Source organism: Schistocerca serialis, chromosome 1, assembly GCF_023864345.2.
Source record: "Schistocerca serialis cubense isolate TAMUIC-IGC-003099 chromosome 1, iqSchSeri2.2, whole genome shotgun sequence".
Lineage (NCBI taxonomy): Eukaryota > Metazoa > Arthropoda > Insecta > Orthoptera > Acrididae > Schistocerca > Schistocerca serialis.
In genome coordinates this window covers 716,871,740-716,880,645 of record NC_064638.1, presented here as the reverse complement: position 1 = coordinate 716,880,645, position 8,906 = coordinate 716,871,740, and positions in this window count along the sequence as shown.

The window sequence follows — 8,906 nt, the reverse complement described above, 5'->3', positions numbered from 1 at the left end:
AGTTACCTAAGGGACCTTTAACAATGAACAATATAAATTGCATTTGCAAATGAAATAGGCCGATTTACATTTATAAATATAATATGACATGGAGGTAAAAAAAGGAAAAGAATAGAATAAGAATTCTGGTAAACACTAAATATACCTATATACTCAAATAATTCTCACAAGCAATTAGATCTTATTTATAAACAGTATAAGTTACATAAGTAATTTTCTGATTATGTTGGTGAGATAAGATTTCAGCCTGTCCTGTGATCGCTTCTTGGTTCACATCTATATCACAGTCATTATCTTTCTCTTTCTCTCTTTCGGTGCGATTCGTTCACTGTTTAACACTTTTATAACAATAACTTGCCGATTTACAGTATCGAACATACATTACTTGAATTTTACCAGTTAATAACTGTTATCTGCACGATGGCAAGACTGCTCATTTTTATGGCTCACAATCGACCTTTTTTACACTTTCACATTACAAGAAGAGGTGCGATAAAATCTGAAGATCTACAAAGGTTTTGACCGTCATGTTTTTTTTATTGAGATCGAAGAATGCGCAGTTCAGCTTTCGATGTATTAGCGTTTGCGCTAGATGCGCATCTTTATAGTTACGTAAATCATATAAACCATATGTCTTTCAAGGAATAGGTCTCATCTTATAAGTTGATCATTTAATACGTAGCTTGGTGAATGTCTTTCCAAGGGTATTTATAGCTTTCATACGACGGAAAGCCCAATAATATTACAAAGTGCTGCTTTTATCTTGTCGAATGCAGTCTGACATTGGTCATTCCAGATTCAAACATTATTCTTCCGTGGAAGTGATAAAAGATTTTCATCATTCTATAATTGATTGGGTATGAATCGTCGGAAAAACGAAACGGTTCCGAGAAAAGACTTTAGCTGTTTTTTGGTTGTTGGTACAGCGATGTGTTCAATAGCCTCTAATTTTCCTGGCTCAGTTATGATTCCTTCAGACAAGGTGATGTGCCTGAGAAATTTTATCTCTGACCTCCCAAATTTAGATTTGGCTAGGTTGACAGTTATTCCTGTTTCGTTGAATTTTTGGAAAATTGTCTACAGTATCTCAACATGTTCATCCCATGTAGCAGTGGCTGTCAAATCATTTACATATGCTGTGACTTTGGTGAGTAGCGCGGGGCTCAGAACCTTGCCTAATGGTGGAATGAAAACTCCCACAATGACGTCCAAGCCAAAGGCCAAAACGCGGAATTGGTAACTGCGTCCGGAAAAAGTGAATGCTGCGTATTTTCTTGACTTTTCACTCAATAGGATTTGCCAGTACGATATCGGAGGTCAAGGCTTGAAAGGAAATAAGCGTGATAAAAACGTTGTAAAAGTTCTTCTAAATTTTCCTGTCTGGTTTGGACTGCTATGATAATTTTGTTTGTGTTCCGGGCATCGGTTTGGATACCGTTAAAAGGGGATTAGAATATGAGGAGTCCGATGGTTCGATTATTCCCCAGTCTAACATCTTACGTATTTCCGTCTTTACAGCTTCCTTTTTACTCCACGGCACGGCATATGATGTCCTACAAGAAGTTTCCTGTGCGGCAACCTTCATGTTACTCACAAAATCCTTTTTGATGCCGGGTTTATTAGCAAATATTGGCGTATAATTTTCAGTGAGATTTGCGAGTCCTACCTTCTGTGTTTGGTTCAGTTAGGTCGACTCTGATACTTGCTGCAATTGATGCTGAATTGTTAAGTACTGCTGCGTTATTATCTTCTGAATGCAGAAATCCTTAGAAATGTGGAGTAGTCTTGGGCCTACCAATTTAACAATAACATTACGACAGTATCTGTTATGTGCATTTGAAGTCCTAATTAAGCATAGTGCAATTCTTTTGCCTTTGTTTGTAACCATGCATTTTCCCCCAGGTAGATCAATCTTTGCATTTGTACCGCGTAGAAAATCCCATCCCAGGATCCAAGGAACTGACGAATTTTTAATTAGTAAGGAGTGGCACGTAAGTTGCTCGTCTTCTACATAGATATCGGCCTGCAATTGTTGCTTAACTATCTGTGTGTCAGCGTCTAGTGCGCCAGAAACTTAGAAATTTTGCACGGGCAATATAGGTAATCTCTTCATGCGATTAATTTGGTCGAGCAAGGTCTGATTTATGACACTTATAGTGCCACCAGTGTCATTGCTTCCACACTAACACCATTAATAGTGACCATAATTGCAGCTTGCACCATGTATTCATCGTCATGTTTACAGACATTAATAATTCGTACCTGATGTCGGCACCATCGTTGTAACGTAGTGCTTTCAGGTTTCTTGTGGGGTTGCCTCCACTCACAGATCCGACCGTGCTCGGGAGGCCGTTCAGAACGGTCGGCTCTAGTTTGACTGTTGCTCTTGGCCGGATTGCTCTACGACTTCGCATACTCGCGCCGCAGTAGAATGACTACTGACAATCTGATTTTGACTCTTCGTGTTTGGAATGGCGGGCACAACACGCATTATATTTGACGTCTGGTTACTGAACCATAAAATTGGTTGCTGGTTTGATCATTGATTGCTGTTATTACTATTCGGATATCGATTCTTGTTCCATTCATTTGTGTTTGTTTGATTCGGAGGTGTGTTGTAGTTCCTCCATTGATTTCCGTTCCTCCTTTTCCACAGTGCCTTTTTATCGTGGTTAGCGTCATGGTAATTATTTCCATCTCCGAACTTGCGCTTATGATTCGTACCGTTTCCCGAGTTACTGTCACCATAATTCCATTTACTGGCTACGTAACCGATATTCGCGTCATCCGAATAATGGTTTGGATTATTATTGTAACTAGGTACATTCGTTTTGTCGTACTGACCTTTTCTGTGTTGATTTCGTTTACTCTGTTCGTTACTACTCGGATTATCAACACTGTGACAATTGTTGTTCGTCTTCACATTGTGCGTGGCGCCTGAATTCGCTTGTATGGCAGAACATATTTCTTCCCACGTGCGCTACACAGCGTTGTCGACGGCAACATTAATTTTTTCAGCAAGTTCCTTCTCTTTGTTTGTTATCCAATTGCATATTCCAATATTTGTTTCCCTTTGGTGAGATTCTAGCTGTTCATCCAAAATCTTTTGGTTATTTATTTTGAGATTCATAATGGCAAATGTCAAGTCTTCCACACACAACTTTATTGCGGAATGCGAAATTTTTAGGTTTTCAACATCACTGTCCAGTTTATTGATTTGGATTAAAATTGGTACATGCGCTTGCTTCATATTCATTAGCTCGAACCTGATGTTGGCTAATATGGGTTTTATTTCATTTTTTAATTCTTTGTCTCTCTGTTCCATTTCTTTTCCCTCTGATCACATTCGCGATTGCGTAAAGCTTCCCTCTCTTTCTCCCACTGATCACGTTCACAATCATGCGATTACAACTTTTTCAGGAAAGCAGTGAGCGGGTCATGCGCAATACTGTCTTCTGTCATCCCATTAAAGTAATCCGTACCCGCCGCAGTTTCATTAATTGCAGTGGTCGGACGACAATTTTCGTTTTTCTGTGCTATCTCCGAATAGGTGGACATATTCAAGTCTGGGGTTCGATTTTCTAACTCACTTGTAGTGAAATCTATGAGTGATTCATTTAGATTTACCATTTTATTTTCGAAATCTAATGGTGAAGCCATGGTTTCATCAGGTAAATTATCTTTTTTTACTGACTTTGACCATAACATGGAATTTCGAAAAATTGGGAAAAATTCGTCACACGAATGTTAATATGTAACAGTAACACACATATATAAATAACAATAAATAATCTTAATACAATAAATAATTTTCCTAACCATGATGCTCTTTTAAATTGTGCGGCCAAATCGGCCATTTTGTGTTCTCTATCTTCACACGCAAATAAATCTTACATCGATTTTTGCCAAATTGGATTTTTTTTAATACACCCTTCAAAAATGACTGAGCTAAACTACAGCTAACTACAATTTCACTTTTTGTAGAGAAACAAAGGAAAAAATACTATAGAAGAAAGTTACGATCTTGACAGAGCAAAAAAATTCATTTGAATGAGTTTCTACGTTAGAGATGTACAATTTGTCGTAAACAGGATTGGTTGACGATTTTTGACGTCGTATTACAGTACATCGGATGGATATATGAAATAGAAATGCAAATTTTACATTAGAAATTGGAATTTTAATTTTTTTTCTGTTTTTACATACAATTATAGTTGTCATGACACCCATCAACATAAATCTTTTTAATTGGTTCGGTTTAAAATATGTCTAAATGTCAGAAGCGATTTTAGCAGCTGACTGAAAGCGAGCATTAATTCATCAACTATAAATTCACAGTAATATACAGATCCACGGCTGAAAGACTCGGCTTCAAAAACATTCAATATTTGATTATCAGTTTCGTTGCTGAATCTCGGGTATACAGCACAGACCTCCACCACAGAAAACATAGAAAATCTACAGGTAAAAGGAAATTATAATTCTACATGGTTTCCAGGAGTGTCGCTACGTTGTGTCGAAGACGTATAAGTACAGACTGATGATGATGAGGTCCCATACTCCGAGGAGCGTAGGGGACGATGCGGGGGACACGCACCGCCGACTAGACAAGGTCCTAGCGGAGGTGGTTTGCCATTGCCTTCCTCCGACTGTAATGCGGATGAATGATGATAGTGAAGACGACACAACAACACCCAGTCATCTTCCTTTTTCGCTGATCTCAGTTTTGTTCTATAGTGTTCGTTGAATTTGTTCGTGGTGGACGTCCGATGAAACTCGTTCAGGTTGTTCGTTGATCCGTTCACTCAGTTTTTTTATTACAGAGGGTAGCTAAATCCTCTGACCGAACATGGTGAGCTACCGTGCCGGCGCCATCCATGACCACGCCGCGAATCGAACCCGGGACCACTTGCGTGGCAAGCGAGAACGCTACCGCAAGACCACGAGCTGCGGCCACACTAAATCTCCTTAATGTCGTAGCGAAGGCATTCGGCTGTTGCCCGTCACTCCGTGAGTGAGCACTACGTGATACCGAGTGTGAGAACTGGCAGCCGCATGCTTCCGCGTGTGCGTGCTTAGTGAGTGATGTAGACGAACGCTACTCACGCGGATTCGCCATGCGGACCACACCCTCTGCTCACCGATAGCAGCTGCTGCTTGCTGCCTAGCCTTGCAGTCGTCCGCCATCCCGACCTGCACCACTGACGTTCGCCATCTGCCCATGGTATCTACCGACTGCCATGGGAGTTCCCCCTTCATTACCTGGATCATCCGCACTGCACAGTGTGTGTGTCGACACCACACGACACGACTACTGTAGTGCATATCGACACCACACGACACTGCTACTGTAAGTATTGCTAAGCACCACTTTATAGCCACCAACATACCAGCCGGAGCCCAGAAACAGTCGCTAGAAGAGAAAACTGTATTTTTATATTCAGTTGCTGAGTCCTAGAGAGATGTAACTTCTTTTCCTTTTTATAATTCAATTTTGTTCCAAGTTTTGAGAGGATCTAATGCCCACTGTGCACTCAGAAATTGAGGTAAGTGCAGAGACTATCAGTTGTGGTCCTCTAAAAACTTCCCAAGATCAGATAGCAGACTTGCAGTAAGAAATCTTGGACTGCTAGAACAGCTGCAAGCATCATAAGTGCCTCCATCTGATCAAAGGCCTTTAAGCAACCCATGACGATACTGTATGACAAGTTGATGGTCGTTCCCTTGCATCACAGTCCAGTATAATGAAGTTTTTCTATTGGTGCTTTCTTCTCTCCATTCTCAGGGAGGACCACTGAGAATGTCGCCACGTATATACTAAACGTTCGTGATGGTGGCTGAACCTATTCTTGGTGTGACAGGTATCAGTTAAATTTTTTGCACCTGCAGTTGACCAGAGTTGCATGATTCTACGTAGATTCAGTTGTATCTCTCCAAAATGCGGGCAGGTTTGATGTGTTAGCCAAGCGGTAACTGATCAGTATTCCCACAAAAAGAGTGTGAGTTTTTATTGTGACAGCTGCCCGCCGTTTGTCAGCATTTTCTGAGTTAACTTGAACTGTTCCATGTCTGACAGGGAGAGAAATGACATGCTACTTGAAGAGGCAGAGGTGAAAACAGTAAGAGTTTTTAATAGGGGAATGAATCCACAAATTAGCAAAGACGCAACTGTGCTTTTTGCACAGTTGAAAGAAGAGGCTAACTGCTTTGTCTCATCTTCTTCTCGTGGAAATTGTTTCCATCGTGTGTCTGTCAGCGAGAAAAATTGTAGGCATTGTAAGCGCGCTGGCCACACAGATGAAAGGTGTCATGGCCCCCGCTGTTCTCACTGTAGAGAGATGGCCTGCTAAGGTGCTGACTACAGCCATACACATAATAGGCAAAGCTGAAGCTCTGGAGACTTTGAAGGTTAAATATAATGGAAAGCATGAATTGGGAAACGCCTGAGGGGGCGACGTAGCCACCACTTTGAGCTCCCAATAAATGAGGAGGCAAACGCGATTTTGAGAGAAAACACCAAAGAAAATCTGGTCAAGATTTTAAAAGGCATAGGCACTCAAGTGAGATTATTATTATTACCCTCTGGCGATAAGCTGGCGTTGAAGCTGCCTCACTGTCACACCAGTGAATGGGAATGGAAACTATTAATCCTTTAGGAATATGTCAAGTCATCATAGATTGGTGAAAGAAAAATAATTTCTGCATGGAGGTTCTAAGAAAAAAAATATCAGGATTTTTGTGTTATTCTTGGGAATGACTTGCTGCACCGCTTTTAGGGAATGTGGACTTTCGATCGGAAACTCCTCAATCCAGTTACTCATTGCACCAATTTGATTTTGATGAGACTACAAAGGTATTAGTAACTCAAGGAAAAAGTGATGTTGCTTGAGTCTACACCAAACTATGTATCTTAAGGGGCTCCAGAAAGGCTCAAAATCATGAAAAGTTCAATTTTTACTGTTTTGCGTTTTCTGAATCTGCAGACTATTACCTTTTAATAGATATATAATTTATTCAATTCCGAAGACTACAACTATTTTTAAATTTTTTTTTGAAATGTGTTCTACATGGGCGTGACCCACTGTGGCGCTGTTAAACTGCTGTCAAATGGTGTTATTATTAACGTCCGTGTTCATCAGGTACATTTTAGTGATGTGAGATAAAGTATGTGGTGTGGCTAACCTGTGATGGTTCAATATATATCGCTGGTGTGATTGTCGATTGTTTCATGTTTATTTACTCTGTCGTTATCTCGAAAATATTCGTAATTAATTCTGTTTCTTGAGTCTCTGTTTTGTTGAAGTATAATAATGAGTAAAAGTAAAGTTATTAGAAATTCTCTGAAGGCTTTTAAGAAAAGGAGAAATGTTGGAAAGCCAAAGGTATGCGTTATTACTGTAAACAATAAAGACGATAACCAAGTGAGTGAACCTAACCTCTCAAGTACACCTGCCCATAGCAGTCAAAGTGGGAAAGAAAATACTTCACAGAAGAAGCTTGGTTCAATGAGTGAAAACTATGAATGTTTTATGGGCGAATCGGATGTGAATGAAATATTTGATATGTCGGTTCTCAAAGGAATTTTTTCAAACTGTGTAAGATGTATTCATTGTAGTGAAGTTGGTCTGGAACTCTCCATAATAAAGCACGTAGGACTAGCTAGTGAAATACAACTGAAATGTGATAAGTGTTCATACATGACCACCTTTTGGAACAGTGTTGCAGTAATGCAACTGAAGAAAATGGTAGCAAAATCTACGGACACAACAATGAGCAATGCTTGCTTTAGACAAGGAACGCCTTTGGGCTGCAGACAGGGCTGTAAAGAGTCTAGAAATACAAGCAAGAGTAAACAGGGGGAGGAACAAGAGGAAGCCGGAGGAAGAGTTTGCAGAGGATGAAGATAATCCATCCTATGGACCTGGAATGCACTAAAAAGTTAATCCAATCTTTGTCGCTCGATTCCCAAAACTTTTATTTTCTCATACTAATTACATGTTTTCTAAGGATCTTCCAAACATATTTGTTTCAAACTTTCAGTAAATGTTACACAGTACCTTCTGCATAATTTAACACAGCCTTTTTCCAAAAAAACTGTATATTTTTGAATATATAAATAAAAAATTGCAAAAAAATGTTGTGAATTTTCATTACAATTGAAAAAAAATCATCTTTAATAACTGAACTAAAATTTTGTAAAATACCTGTGTTAAGTTGTAGCCCATATTCCAATAAATAATCTGTAAAAAGTTCAACTTCCTACCTCAAATACTTTGTGAGGAAAGATGTAATTTATAAGCGTTATTTTAACATTGCAAGTATAGGGCGTTCCGGAGCCCCTTAATGTGAAAGTAGGCACTCTTGAAGCTCTTCATGGTGGAACTTAGAAAGTTCTCTGGATGGCAGCTGAAATCCAAGAGCCAGCAAGAACTGTCTTTCTGGTCGATCATTTCAGAGTGAACAAAGTATTGAAATGCCTTTTGGTACATGCAGAAAGAGAAATTAACAAAGATATTTTTGTTCCCATTTGCTTGGATAAGTTCAGAACCCAAGATTCTACAGGTCCCCATGAACAGTACTGCCCAGTGTACTAGAAACAGAGTTTCAGGAAATTTCGAGAACAATTGCATCAGTAAACACAAAAAGCTGTCTGTGAAAAGTCAATAACTGTTGCCAGGCTGGGAAGTGTATACAGTTGCTCCATGTATACAGACAGCAACATGTTGTATCTGGTGTCAAAGGAATTCACGTGACTGTTTAAGGAAAGGCAATATTCACTGGCCACAGATCTAACACAGCAGAAAATGCGTGTCCAATCGCTCAGAAGCCTTCCTGCATCCAAGCCAATTACAGCATTCCTCTGGAGTGTGAACATCATCCATTGTCATAGTACCTAAAAGAGGGTC